Below are 17,651 nucleotides of genomic sequence, written 5' to 3' on the forward strand. Positions count from 1 at the left end.
TCCTCAAAATCAACGTTAATAACCCTAGCCTCAAAATCAACGTTAATCACCCCATACTCAAAATCAACGTTAATCACCCCATCCTCAAAATCAACGTTAATCACCCGATCCTCAAAATCAATAACAAATTTCCCTGCCCACAAAATCAACAAATTTACCTTGCCTTTACAATCAACATTAATATAACCCTATCCTCAAAATCAATGTTAATCACCCTATCCTCAAAATCAACGTTAATCACCCCATCCTCAAAATCAATATCAAATTTCCCTTCCAACAAAATCAACAAATTTACCTTGCCTTTACAATCAACATTAATATAACCCTATCCTCAAAATCAACGTTAATCACCCTATCCTCAAAATCAACGTTAATCACCCTATCCTCAATATCAAAACCAAATTTCCCTGCCCACAAAATCAACAAATTTACCTTGCCTTTACAATCAGCACTAATATAACCCTATCCTCAAAATCAACGTTAATCACCCTATCCTCAAAATCAAAATAAAATTTCCCTGCCCACATAATCAACAAATTTACCTTGCCTTTACAATCAACATTAATATAACCCTATCCTCAAAATCAACGTTAATCACCCTATCCTCAAAATCAACGTTAATAACCCTATCCTCAAAATCAACGTTAATCACCCTATCCTCAAAATCAACGTTAATAACCCTATCCTCAAAATCAACGTTAATCACCCTATCCTCAAAATCAGCGTTAATAACCCTATCCTCAAAATCAACGTTAATAACCCTACCCTCAAAATCAACGTTAATAACCCTACCCTCAAAATCAACGTTAATCACCCTACCCTCAAAATCAACGTTAATCACCCTATCCTCAAAATCAACGTTAATAACCCTATCCTCAAAATCAACGTTAATCACCCTATCCTCAAAATCAACGTTAATCACCCTATCCTCAAAATCAACGTTAATCACCCTATCCTCAAAATCAACGTTAATCACCCTATCCTCAAAATCAACGTTAATCACCCTATCCTCAAAATCAACGTTAATACCCTATCCTCAAAATCAACGTTAATCACCCTATCCTCAAAATCAACGTTAATCACCCTATCCTCAAAATCAACGTTAATCACCCTATCCTCAAAATCAACGTTAATCACCCTATCCTCAAAATCAACGTTAATCACCTATCCTCAAAATCAACGTTAATCACCTATCCTCAAAATCAAAATCAAAATTTCCCTGCCCACATAATCAACAAATTTACCTTGCCTTTACAATCAACCTTAATATAACCCTATCCTCAAAATCAACGTTAATCACCCTATCCTCAAAATCAACGTTAATCACCCTATCCTCAAAATCAATATTAATCACCCTATCCTCAAAATCAACGTTAATCACCCTATCCTCAAAATCAACGTTAATCACCCTATCCTCAAAATCAACGTTAATCACCCTATCCTCAAAATCAACGTTAATCACCCCATCTCAAATCAACGTTAATACCCTATCCTCAAAATCAACGTTAATCACCCTATCCTCAAAATCAATAACAAATTTCCCTGCCCACAAAATCAACAATTTACCTTGCCTTTACAATCAACATTAATATAACCCTATCCTCAAAATCAACGTTAATCACCCTATCCTCAAAATCGTTAATCACCCCATCCTCAAAATCAAATTTTCCCTGCCCACAAAATCAACAAATTTACCTTGCCTTTACAATCAACATTAATATAACCCTATCCTCAAAATCAACGTTAATCACCCTATCCTCAAAATCAACGTTAATCACCCTATCCTCAATAATCAACAAATTTCCCTGCCCACAAAATCAACAAATTTACCTTGCCTTTACAATCAACATTAATATAACCCTATCCTCAAAATCAACGTTAATCACCCTATCCTCAAAATCAAAATCAAATTTCCCTGCCCACAAATCAACAAATTTACCTTGCCTTTACAATCAACATTAATATAACCCTATCCTCAAAATCAACGTTAATCACCCTATCCTCAAAATCAACGTTAATCAACCCTATCCTCAAAATCAACAAATTTACCTTCCTTTACAAAATCAACGTTAATAACCCTACCTCAAAATCAACGTTAATAACCCTATCCTCAAAATCAACGTTAATAACCCTACCCTCAAAATCAACGTTAATCACCCTACCCTCAAAATCAACGTTAATCACCCTATCCTCAAAATCAACGTTAATAACCCTAGCCTCAAAATCAACGTTAATAACCCTATCCTCAAAATCAACGTTAATACCCTATCCTCAAAATCAACGTTAATCACCCTATCCTCAAAATCAACGTTAATCACCCTATCCTCAAAATCAACGTTAATACCCTATCCTCAAAATCAACGTTAATCACCCTATCCTCAAAATCAACGTTAATCACCCTATCCTCAAAATCAACGTTAATCACCCTATCCTCAAAATCAACGTTAATACCCTATCCTCAAAATCAACGTTAATAACCCTATCCTCAAAATCAACGTTAATCACCCTATCCTCAAAATCAATATCAAATTTCCCTGCCCACAAAATCAACAAATTTACCTTGCCTTTACAATCAACATTAATATAACCCTATCCTCAAAATCAACGTTAATCACCCTATCCTCAAAATCAACGTTAATCACCCTATCCTCAAAATCAACGTTAATCACCCTAACCTCAAAATCAACGTTAAGAACCCTATCCTCAAAATCAAAATCAAATTTCCCTGCCCACATAATCAACAAATTTACCTTGCCTTTACAATCACCATTAATATAACCCTATCCTCAAAATCAACGTTAATCACCCTATCCTCAAAATCAACGTTAATCACTGAACTCAAAATTAATATTAATGACCCTACCCTCAAAATCAACGTTAATCACCCCATCCTCAAAATCAACGTTAATCACCCTATCCTCAAAATCAACGTTAATCACCCTATCCTCAAAATCAATATCAAATTTCCCTGCCCACAAAATCAACAAATTTACCTTGCCTTTACAATCAACATTAATATAACCCTATCCTCAAAATCAACGTTAATCACCCTATCCTCAAAATCAATATCAAATTTCCCTGCCCATAAAATCAACAAGTTCACCTTGCCTTTACAATCAACATTAATATAAACCCTATCCTCAAAATCAACGTTAATCACCCTATCCTCAAAATCATTATCAAATTTCCCTGCCCACAAAATCAACAAATTTACCTTGCCTTTACAATCAACATTAATATAACCCCATCCTCAAAATCAACGTTAATCACCCTATCCTCAAAATCAACGTTAATCACCCTATCCTCAAAATCAATATCAAATTTCCCTTCCCACAAAATCAACAAGTTTACCTTGCCTTTACAATCAACATTAATATAACCCTACCCTCAAAATCAACGTTAATCACCCTATCCTCAAAAAACAACGTTAATCACCCTATCCTCAAAATCAACGTTAATAACCCTATCCTCAAAATCAACGTTAATCGCCCTATCCTCAAAATCAACGTTAATCAAATTTCCCTTCCCACAAAATCAACAAATTTACCTTGCCTTTACAATCAACATTAATATAACCCCCTCAAAATCAACGTTAATCACCCTATCCTCAAAATCAACGTTAATCACCCTATCCTCAAAATCAACGTTAATCACCCTATCCTCAAAATCAACGTTAATCACCCTATCCTCAAAATCAATATCAAGATTCCCTTCCCACAAAATCAACAAATTTACCTTGCCTTTACAATCAACATTAATATAACCCTATCCTCAAAATCAACGTTAATCACCCCATCCTCAAAATCAATATCAAATTTCCCTTCCCACAAAATCAACAAATTTACCTTGCCTTTACAATCAACATTAATATAACCCTGCCTCAAAATCAACGTTAATCACCCTATCCTCAAAATCAACGTTAATCACCCTATCCTCAAAATCAACGTTAATCACCCTATCCTCAAAATCAACGTTAATAACCCTATCCTCAAAATCAACGTTAATCACCCTATCCTCAAAATCAACGTTAATACCCTATCCTCAAAATCAACGTTAATAACCCTATCCTCAAAATCAACGTTAATCACCCCATCCTCAAAATCAACGTTAATCACCCCATCCTCAAAATCAACGTTAATCACCCCATCCTCAAAATCAACGTTAATCACCCCATCCTCAAAATCAACGTTAATCACCCTATCCTCAAAATCAACGTTAATCACCCTATCCTCAAAATCAACGTTAATCACCCCATCCTCAAAATCAACGTTAATCACCCTTCCTCAAAATCAACGTTAATCACCCCATCCTCAAAATCAACGTTAATCACCCTATCCTCAAAATCAACGTTAATCACCCTATCCTCAAAATCAAAATCAAATTTCCCTGCCCACATAATCAACAAATTTACCTTGCCTTTACAATCAACATTAATATAACCCTATCCTCAAAATCAACGTTAATCACCCTATCCTCAAAATCAACGTTAATCACCCTATCCTCAAAATCAACGTTAATTACCCTATCCTCAAAATCAACGTTAATACCCTATCCTCAAAATCAACGTTAATCACCCTATCCTCAAAATCAAAATCAAATTTCCCTGCCCACATAATCAACAAATTTACCTTGCCTTTACAATCAACATTAATATAACCCTACCTCAAAATCAACGTTAATCACCCTATCCTCAAAATCAACGTTAATCACCCTATCCTCAAAATCAATATCAAATTTCCCTTCCAACAAAATCAACAAATTTACCTTGCCTTTAAAATCAATATTAATATAACCCTATCAAAATCAACGTTAATCACCCTATCCTCAAAATCAACGTTAATCACCCTATCCTCAAAATCAACGTTAATCACCCTATCCTCAAATCAAAATCAAATTTCCCTGCCCACATAATCAACAAATTTACCTTGCCTTTACAATCAACATTAATATAACCCTATCCTCAAAATCAACGTTAATCACCCTATCCTCAAAATCAACGTTAATCACCCTATCCTCAAAATCAACGTTAATCACCCTATCCTCAAAATCAACGTTAATCACCCTATCCTCAAAATCAAAATCAAATTTCCCTGCCCACATAATCAACAAATTTACCTTGCCTTTACAATCAACATTAATATAACCCTATCCTCAAAATCAACGTTAATCACCCTATCCTCAAAATCAAAATAAATTTCCCTGCCCACAAATCAACAAATTTACCTTGCCTTTACAATCAACATTAATATAACCCTATCCTCAAAATCAACGTTAATCACCCTATCCTCAAAATCAACGTTAATCACCCTATCCTCAAAATCAACGTTAATCACCCTATCCTCAAAATCAACGTTAATCACCCTATCCTCAAAATCAAAATCAAATTTCCCTGCCCACAAATCAACAAATTTACCTTGCCTTTACAATCAACATTAATATAACCCTATCCTCAAAATCAACGTTAATCACCCTATCCTCAAAATCAACGTTAATCACCCCATCCTCAAAATCAATATCAAATTTCCTCCACAAAATCAACAAATTTACCTTGCCTTTACAATCAACATTAATATAACCCTATCCTCAAAATCAACGTTAATCACCCTATCCTCAAAATCAACGTTAATCACCCTATCCTCAAAATCAACGTTAATCCCCTATCCTCAAAATCAACAAATTCCCTGCCCACAAAATCAACAAATTTACCTTGCCTTTACAATCAACATTAATATAACACCTATCCTCAAAATCAACGTTAATCACCCTATCCTCAAAATCAACGTTAATCACCCTATCCTCAAAATCAAAATCAAATTTCCCTGCCCACATAATCAACAAATTTACCTTGCCTTTACAATCAACATTAATATAACCCTATCCTCAAAATCAACGTTAATCACCCTATCCTCAAAATCAACGTTAATCACCCCATCCTCAAAATCAATATCAAATTTCCCTTCCACAAAATCAACAAATTTACCTTGCCTTTACAATCAACATTAATATAACCCTATCCTCAAAATCAACGTTAATCACCCTATCCTCAAAATCAAAATCAAATTTCCCTTCCAACAAAATCAACAAATTTACCTTGCCTTTACAATCAACATTAATATAACCCTACTCAAAATCAACGTTAATCACCCTATCCTCAAAATCAACGTTAATCACCCTATCCTCAAAATCAACGTTAATAACCCTACCCAAAATCAACGTTAATCACCCTATCCTCAAAATCAACGTTAATAACCCTATCCTCAAAATCAACGTTAATACCCTATCCTCAAAATCAACGTTAATAACCCTATCCTCAAAATCAACGTTAATCACCCTATCCTCAAAATCAACGTTAATCACCCTATCCTCAAAATCAACGTTAATCACCCTATCCTCAAAATCAACGTTAATCACCCTATCCTCAAAATCAACGTTAATCACCCTATCCTCAAAATCAACGTTAATCACCCTATCCTCAAAATCAACGTTAATACCCCATCCTCAAAATCAATATCAAATTTCCCTGCCCACAAAATCAACAAATTTACCTTGCCTTACAATCAACATTAATATAACCCTATCCTCAAAATCAACGTTAATCACCCTATCCTCAAAATCAACGTTAATCACCCTATCCTCAAAATCAACGTTAATCACCCTCCTCAAAATCAACGTTAATAACCCTATCCTCAAAATCAAAATAATTTCCCTGCCCACAAATCAACAAATTTACCTTGCCTTTACAATCAACATTAATATAACCCTATCCTCAAAATCAACGTTAATCACCCTATCCTCAAAATCAACGTTAATCACCTGCTCAAAATCAATAAATTTACCCTCCTCAAAATCAACGTTAATCACCCCATCCTCAAAATCAACGTTAATCACCCTATCCTCAAAATCAACGTTAATCACCCTATCCTCAAAATCAATATCAAATTTCCCTGCCCACAAAATCAACAAATTTACCTTGCCTTTACAATCAACATTAATATAACCCTATCCTCAAAATCAACGTTAATCACCCTATCCTCAAAATCAATATCAAATTTCCCTGCCCATAAAATCAACAAATTTACCTTGCCTTTACAATCAACATTAATATAACCCTATCCTCAAAATCAACGTTAATCACCCTATCCTCAAAATCAAAATCAAATTTCCCTGCCCACAAATCAACAAATTTACCTTGCCTTTACAATCAACATTAATATAACCCTATCCTCAAAATCAACGTTAATCACCCTATCCTCAAAATCAACGTTAATCACCCTATCCTCAAAATCAAAATCAAATTTCCCTTCCCACAAAATCAACAAATTTACCTTGCCTTTACAATCAACATTAATATAACCCTATCCTCAAAATCAACGTTAATCACCCTATCCTCAAAATCAAAATCAAATTTCCCTTCCAACAAAATCAACAAATTTACCTTGCCTTTACAATCAACATTAATATAACCCTATCCTCAAAATCAACGTTAATCACCCTATCCTCAAAATCAACGTTAATCACCCTATCCTCAAAATCAAAATCAAATTTCCCTGCCCACAAATCAACAAATTTACCTTGCCTTTACAATCAACATTAATATAACCCTATCCTCAAAATCAACGTTAATCACCCTATCCTCAAAATCAACGTTAATCACCCTATCCTCAAAATCAACGTTAATCACCCTATCCTCAAAATCAACGTTAATCACCCTATCCTCAAAATCAAAATAAACCCTGCCCACATAATCAACAAATTTACCTTGCCTTACAATCAACGTTAATATAACCCTATCCTCAAAATCAACGTTAATCACCCTATCCTCAAAATCAACGTTAATCACCCTATCCTCAAAATCAACGTTAATCACCCTATCCTCAAAATCAACGTTAATCACCCTATCCTCAAAATCAACGTTAATCACCCTATCCTCAAAATCAACGTTAATCACCCTATCCTCAAAATCAACGTTAATAACCCTATCCTCAAAATCAACGTTAATCACCCTATCCTCAAAATCAACGTTAATCACCCTATCCTCAAAATCAACGTTAATCACCCTATCCTCAAAATCAATCAAATTTCCCTGCCCACAAAATCAACAAATTTACCTTGCCTTTACAATCAACATTAATATAACCCTATCCTCAAAATCAACGTTAATCACCCTATCCTCAAAATCAACGTTAATCACCCTATCCTCAAAATCAATATCAAATTTCCCTGCCACAAAATCAACAAATTTACCTTGCCTTTACAATCAACATTAATATAACCCTATCCTCAAAATCAACGTTAATCACCCTATCCTCAAAATCAACGTTAATCACCCTATCCTCAAAATCAAAAAAATTTCCCTGCCCACAAAATCAACAAATTTACCTTGCCTTTACAATCAACATTAATATAACCCTATCCTCAAAATCAACGTTAATCACCCTATCCTCAAAATCAAAATCAAATTTCCCTGCCCACAAATCAACAAATTTACCTTGCCTTTACAATCAACATTAATATAACCCTATCCTCAAAATCAACGTTAATCACCCTATCCTCAAAATCAACGTTAATCACCCTATCCTCAAAATCAACGTTAATCACCTTCCTCAAAATCAACGTTAATAACCCTATCCTCAAAATCAACGTTAATCACCCTATCCTCAAAATCAACGTTAATCAACCCTATCCTCAAAATCAACGTTAATAACCCTACCTCAAAATCAACGTTAATAACCCTATCCTCAAAATCAACGTTAATCACCCTATCCTCAAAATCAACGTTAATCACCCTATCCTCAAAATCAACGTTAATACCCTATCCTCAAAATCAACGTTAATCACCCTATCCTCAAAATCAACGTTAATCACCCTATCCTCAAAATCAACGTTAATCACCCTATCCTCAAAATCAACGTTAATCACCCTATCCTCAAAATCAACGTTAATCACCCTATCCTCAAAATCAACGTTAATACCCTATCCTCAAAATCAACGTTAATCACCCTATCCTCAAAATCAACGTTAATCACCCTATCCTCAAAATCAACGTTAATCACCTATCCTCAAAATCAACGTTAATCACCCTATCCTCAAAATCAAAATAAAATTTCCCTGCCCACATAATCAACAAATTTACCTTGCCTTTACAATCAACATTAATATAACCCTATCCTCAAAATCAACGTTAATCACCCTATCCTCAAAATCAACGTTAATCACCCTATCCTCAAAATCAACGTTAATCACCCTATCCTCAAAATCAACGTTAATCACCCTATCCTCAAAATCAACGTTAATCACCCCATCTCAAAATCAACGTTAATCACCCCATCCTCAAAATCAACGTTAATCACCCTATCCTCAAAATCAATAACAAATTTCCCTGCCCACAAAATCAACAAATTTACCTTGCCTTTACAATCAACATTAATATAACCCTATCCTCAAAATCAACGTTAATCACCCTATCCTCAAAATCAACGTTAATCACCCCATCCTCAAAATCAACATCAAATTTCCCTTCCAACAAAATCAACAAATTTACCTTGCCTTTACAATCAACATTAATATAACCCTATCCTCAAAATCAACGTTAATCACCCTATCCTCAAAATCAACGTTAATCACCCTATCCTCAAAATCAAAACAAATTTCCCTGCCCACAAAATCAACAAATTTACCTTGCCTTTACAATCAACATTAATATAACCCTATCCTCAAAATCAACGTTAATCACCCTATCCTCAAAATCAAAATCAAATTTCCCTGCCCACATAATCAACAAATTTACCTTGCCTTTACAATCAACATTAATATAACCCTATCCTCAAAATCAACGTTAATCACCCTATCCTCAAAATCAACGTTAATCACCCTATCCTCAAAATCAACGTTAATCACCCTATCCTCAAAATCAACGTTAATAACCCTACCTCAAAATCAACGTTAATAACCCTATCCTCAAAATCAACGTTAATAACCCTATCCCAAAATCAACGTTAATCACCCTACCCTCAAAATCAACGTTAATACCCTAGCCTCAAAATCAACGTTAATAACCCTATCCTCAAAATCAACGTTAATAACCCTATCCTCAAAATCAACGTTAATACCCTATCCTCAAAATCAACGTTAATCACCCTATCCTCAAAATCAACGTTAATCACCCTATCCTCAAAATCAACGTTAATCACCCTATCCTCAAAATCAACGTTAATCACCCTATCCTCAAAATCAACGTTAATCACCCTATCCTCAAAATCAACGTTAATCACCCTATCCTCAAAATCAACGTTAATCACCCTATCCTCAAAATCAACGTTAATAACCCTATCCTCAAAATCAACGTTAATAACCCTATCCTCAAAATCAACGTTAATACCCTATCCTCAAAATCAATATCAAATTTCCCTGCCCACAAAATCAACAAATTTACCTTGCCTTTACAATCAACATTAATATAACCCTATCCTCAAAATCAACGTTAATCACCCTATCCTCAAAATCAACGTTAATCACCCTATCCTCAAAATCAACGTTAATCACCCTAACCTCAAAATCAACGTTAAGAACCCTATCCTCAAAATCAAAATCAAATTTCCCTGCCCACAAATCAACAAATTTACCTTGCCTTTACAATCAACCATTAATATAACCCTATCCTCAAAATCAACGTTAATCACCCTATCCTCAAAATCAACGTTAATCACTGAACTCAAAATTAATATTAATGACCCTACCCTCAAAATCAACGTTAATCACCCCATCCTCAAAATCAACGTTAATCACCCTATCCTCAAAATCAATATCAAATTTCCCTGCCCACAAAATCAACAAATTTACCTTGCCTTTACAATCAACATTAATATAACCCTATCCTCAAAATCAACGTTAATCACCCTATCCTCAAAATCAATATCAAATTTCCCTGCCCATAAAATCAACAATTCACCTTGCCTTTACAATCAACATTAATATAACCCTATCCTCAAAATCAACGTTAATCACCCTATCCTCAAAATCATTATCAAATTTCCCTGCCCACAAAATCAACAAATTTACCTTGCCTTTACAATCAACATTAATATAACCCTATCCTCAAAATCAACGTTAATCACCCTATCCTCAAAATCAACGTTAATCACCCTATCCTCAAAATCAATATCAAATTTCCCTGCCCACAAAATCAACAAATTTACCTTGCCTTTACAATCAACATTAATATAACCCTATCCTCAAAATCAACGTTAATCACCCTATCCTCAAAATCAACGTTAATCACCCTATCCTCAAAATCAACGTTAATAACCCTATCCTCAAAATCAACGTTAATCCCCTATCCTCAAAATCAATATCAAATTTCCCTTCCCACAAAATCAACAAATTTACCTTGCCTTTACAATCAACATTAATATAACCCCCTCAAAATCAACGTTAATCACCCTATCCTCAAAATCAACGTTAATCACCCTATCCTCAAAATCAACGTTAATCACCCTATCCTCAAAATCAACGTTAATCACCCTATCCTCAAAATCATTAATCAATTCCCTTCCCACAAATCAACAAATTTACCTTGCCTTTACAATCAACATTAATATAACCCTATCCTCAAAATCAACGTTAATCACCCTATCCTCAAAATCAACGTTCAAATTTCCCTTCCCAAAATCAACAAATTTACCTTCCTTTACAATCAACGTTAATATAACCCTATCCTCAAAATCAACGTTAATCACCCTATCCTCAAAATCAACGTTAATCACCCTATCCTCAAAATCAACGTTAATAACCCTATCCTCAAAATCAACGTTAATAACCCTATCCTCAAAATCAACGTTAATCACCCTATCCTCAAAATCAACGTTAATAACCCTATCCTCAAAATCAACGTTAATAACCCTATCCTCAAAATCAACGTTAATCACCCTATCCTCAAAATCAACGTTAATCACCCCATCCTCAAAATCAACGTTAATCACCCTATCCTCAAAATCAACGTTAATCACCCCATCCTCAAAATCAACGTTAATCACCCTATCCTCAAAATCAACATTAATCACCCTATCCTCAAAATCAACGTTAATCACCCCATCCTCAAAATCAACGTTAATCACCCTATCCTCAAAATCAACGTTAATCACCCTATCCTCAAAATCAACGTTAATCACCCTATCCTCAAAATCAACGTTAATCACCCTATCCTCAAAATCAAAATCAAATTTCCCTGCCCACATAATCAACAAATTTACCTTGCCTTTACAATCAACATTAATATAACCCTATCCTCAAAATCAACGTTAATCACCCTATCCTCAAAATCAACGTTAATCACCCTATCCTCAAAATCAACGTTAATTACCCTATCCTCAAAATCAACGTTAATTACCCTATCCTCAAAATCAACGTTAATCACCCTATCCTCAAAATCAAAATCAAATTTCCCTGCCCACAAAATCAACAAATTTACCTTGCCTTTACAATCAACATTAATATAACCCTACCTCAAAATCAACGTTAATCACCCTATCCTCAAAATCAACGTTAATCACCCTATCCTCAAAATCAATATCAAATTTCCCTTCCAACAAAATCAACAAATTTACCTTGCCTTTACAATCAACATTAATATAACCCTATCAAAATCAACGTTAATCACCCTATCCTCAAAATCAACGTTAATCACCCTATCCTCAAAATCAACGTTAATCACCCTATCCTCAAATCAAAATCAAATTTCCCTGCCCACAAATCAACAAATTTACCTTGCCTTTACAATCAACATTAATATAACCCATCCTCAAAATCAACGTTAATCACCCTATCCTCAAAATCAACATTAATCACCCTATCCTTAAAATCAACGTTAATCACCCTATCCTCAAAATCAACGTTAATCACCCTATCCTCAAAATCAAAATCAAATTTCCCTGCCCACATAATCAACAAATTTACCTTGCCTTTACAATCAACATTAATATAACCCTATCCTCAAAATCAACGTTAATCACCCTATCCTCAAAATCAAAATAAAATTTCCCTGCCCATATAATCAACAAATTTACCTTGCCTTTACAATCAACATTAATATAACCCTATCCTCAAAATCAACGTTAATCACCCTATCCTCAAAATCAACGTTAATCACCCTATCCTCAAAATCAACGTTAATCACCCTATCCTCAAAATCAACGTTAATCACTATCCTCAAAATCAAAATCAAATTTCCCTGCCCACAAATCAACAAATTTACCTTGCCTTTACAATCAACATTAATATAACCCTACCTCAAAATCAACGTTAATCACCCTATCCTCAAAATCAACGTTAATCACCCCATCCTCAAAATCAATATCAAATTTCACCCAACAAAATCAACAAATTTACCTTGCCTTTACAATCAACATTAATATAACCCTATCCTCAAAATCAACGTTAATCACCCTATCCTCAAAATCAACGTTAATCACCCTATCCTCAAAATCAACGTTAATCACCCCTATCCTCAAAATCAAAACCAAATTTCCCTGCCCACAAAATCAACAAATTTACCTTGCCTTTACAATCAACATTAATATAACACCTATCCTCAAAATCAACGTTAATCACCCTATCCTCAAAATCAACGTTAATCACCCTATCCTCAAAATCAAAATCAAATTTCCCTGCCCACATAATCAACAAATTTACCTTGCCTTTACAATCAACATTAATATAACCCTATCCTCAAAATCAACGTTAATCACCCTATCCTCAAAATCAACGTTAATCACCCTATCCTCAAAATCAATATCAAATTTCCCTTCCACAAAATCAACAAATTTACCTTGCCTTTACAATCAACATTAATATAACCCTATCCTCAAAATCAACGTTAATCACCCTATCCTCAAAATCAAAATCAAATTTCCCTTCCAACAAAATCAACAAATTTACCTTGCCTTTACAATCAACATTAATATAACCCTGCTCAAAATCAACGTTAATCACCCTATCCTCAAAATCAACGTTAATCACCCTATCCTCAAAATCAACGTTAATAACCCTACCCAAAATCAACGTTAATCACCCTATCCTCAAAATCAACGTTAATAACCCTAGCCTCAAAATCAACGTTAATAACCCTATCCTCAAAATCAACGTTAATAACCCTATCCTCAAAATCAACGTTAATCACCCTATCCTCAAAATCAACGTTAATCACCCTATCCTCAAAATCAACGTTAATCACCCTATCCTCAAAATCAACGTTAATCACCCTATCCTCAAAATCAACGTTAATCACCCTATCCTCAAAATCAACGTTAATAACCCTATCCTCAAAATCAACGTTAATAACCCCATCCTCAAAATCAATATCAAATTTCCCTGCCCACAAAATCAACAAATTTACCTTGCCTTTACAATCAACATTAATATAACCCTATCCTCAAAATCAACGTTAATCACCCTATCCTCAAAATCAACGTTAATCACCCTATCCTCAAAATCAACGTTAATCACCCTATCCTCAAAATCAACGTTAATCACCCTATCCTCAAAATCAACGTTAAGAACCCTATCCTCAAAATCAAAATAAATTTCCCTGCCCACATAATCAACAAATTTACCTTGCCTTTACAATCAACCATTAATATAACCCTATCCTCAAAATCAACGTTAATCACCCTATCCTCAAAATCAACGTTAATCACTGAACTCAAAATCAATATTAATGACCCTACCCTCAAAATCAACGTTAATCACCCCATCCTCAAAATCAACGTTAATCACCCTATCCTCAAAATCAACGTTAATCACCCTATCCTCAAAATCAATATCAAATTTCCCTGCCCACAAAATCAACATATTTACCTTGCCTTTACAATCAACATTAATATAACCCTATCCTCAAAATCAACGTTAATCACCCTATCCTCAAAATCAATATCAAATTTCCCTGCCCATAAAATCAACAAGTTCACCTTGCCTTTACAATCAACATTAATATAAACCTATTCTCAAAATCAACGTTAATCACCCTATCCTCAAAATCATTAATCAAATTTCCCTGCCCACAAAATCAACAAATTTACCTTGCCTTTACAATCAACATTAATATAACCCTATCCTCAAAATCAACGTTAATCACCCTATCCTCAAAATCAAAATCAAATTTCCCTGCCCACATAATCAACAAATTTACCTTGCCTTTACAATCAACATTAATATAACCCTATCCTCAAAATCAACGTTAATCACCCTATCCTCAAAATCAACGTTAATCACCCCATCCTCAAAATCAATATCAAATTTCCCTTCCAACAAAATCAACAAATTTACCTTGCCTTTACAATCAACATTAATATAACCCTATCCTCAAAATCAACGTTAATCACCCTATCCTCAAAATCAAAATCAAATTTCCCTTCCAACAAAATCAACAAATTTACCTTGCCTTTACAATCAACATTAATATAACCCTGCTTTCAAAATCAACGTTAATAACCCTATCCTCAAAATCAACGTTAATAACCCTACCCTCAAAATCAACGTTAATAACCCTACCCTAAAATCAACGTTAATCACCCTATCCTCAAAATCAACGTTAATAACCCTAGCCTCAAAATCAACGTTAATAACCCTAGCCTCAAAATCAACGTTAATAACCCTATCCTCAAAATCAACGTTAATCACCCTATCCTCAAAATCAACGTTAATCACCCTATCCTCAAAATCAACGTTAATCACCCTATCCTCAAAATCAACGTTAATCACCCTATCCTCAAAATCAACGTTAATCACCCTATCCTCAAAATCAACGTTAATAACCCTATCCTCAAAATCAACGTTAATAACCCCATCCTCAAAATCAATATCAAATTTCCCTGCCCACAAAATCAACAAATTTACCTTGCCTATACAATCAACATTAATATAACCCTATCCTCAAAATCAACGTTAATCACCCTATCCTCAAAATCAACGTTAATCACCCTATCCTCAAAATCAACGTTAATCACCCTAACCTCAAAATCAACGTTAAGAACCCTATCCTCAAAATCAAAATAAATTTCCCTGCCCACATAATCAACAAATTTACCTTGCCTTTACAATCACCATTAATATAACCCTATCCTCAAAATCAACGTTAATCACCCTATCCTCAAAATCAACGTTAATCACTGAACTCAAAATTAATATTAATGACCCTACCCTCAAAATCAACGTTAATCACCCCATCCTCAAAATCAACGTTAATCACCCTATCCTCAAAATCAACGTTAATCACCCTATCCTCAAAATCAATATCAAATTTCCCTGCCCACAAAATCAACATATTTACCTTGCCTTTACAATCAACATTAATATAACCCTATCCTCAAAATCAACGTTAATCACCCTATCCTCAAAATCAATATCAAATTTCCCTGCCCATAAAATCAACAAGTTCACCTTGCCTTTACAATCAACATTAATATAAACCTATTCTCAAAATCAACGTTAATCACCCTATCCTCAAAATCATTATCAAATTTCCCTGCCCACAAAATCAACAAATTTACCTTGCCTTTACAATCAACATTAATTAACCCCATCCTCAAAATCAACGTTAATCACTCTATCCTCAAAATCAACGTTAATCACCCCATCCTCAAAATCAATATCAAATTTCCCTTCCCACAAAATCAACAAGTTTACCTTGCCTTTACAATCAACATTAATATAACCCTATCCTCAAAATCAACGTTAATCACCCTATCCTCAAAAAACAACGTTAATCACCCTATCCTCAAAATCAACGTTAATAACCCTATCCTCAAAATCAACGTTAATCGCCCTATCCTCAAAATCAACGTTAATCACCCTATCCTCAAAATCAATATCAAATTTCCCTTCCCACAAAATCAACAAATTTACCTTGCCTTTACAATCAACATTAATATAACCCCGCCCTCAAAATCAACGTTAATCACCCTATCCTCAAAATCAACGTTAATCACCCTATCCTCAAAATCAACGTTAATAACCCTATCCTCAAAATCAACGTTAATCACCCTATCCTCAAAATCAATATCAAGATTCCCTTCCCATAAAATCAACAAATTTACCTTGCCTTTACAATCAACATTAATATAACCCTATCCTCAAAATCAACGTTAATCACCCCATCCTCAAAATCAATATCAAATTTCCCTTCCCACAAAATCAACAAATTTACCTTGCCTTTACAATCAACATTAATATAACCCTATCCTCAAAATCAACGTTAATCACCCTATCCTCAAAATCAACGTTAATCACCCTATCCTCAAAATCAACGTTAATAACCCTATCCTCAAAATCAACGTTAATAACCCTATCCTCAAAATCAACGTTAATACCCTATCCTCAAAATCAACGTTAATCACCCTATCCTCAAAATCAACGTTAATAACCCTATCCTCAAAATCAACGTTAATACCCCATCCTCAAAATCAACGTTAATCACCCCATCCTCAAAATCAACGTTAATCACCCCATCCTCAAAATCAACGTTAATCACCCCATCCTCAAAATCAACGTTAATCACCCCATCCTCAAAATCAACATTAATCACCCTATTCTCAAAATCAACGTTAATCACCCCATCCTCAAAATCAACGTTAATCACCCTATCCTCAAAATCAACGTTA

This window comes from Palaemon carinicauda, chromosome 40, assembly GCF_036898095.1.
Source record: "Palaemon carinicauda isolate YSFRI2023 chromosome 40, ASM3689809v2, whole genome shotgun sequence".
In the NCBI taxonomy this organism is placed as follows: Eukaryota; Metazoa; Arthropoda; class Malacostraca; order Decapoda; family Palaemonidae; genus Palaemon; species Palaemon carinicauda.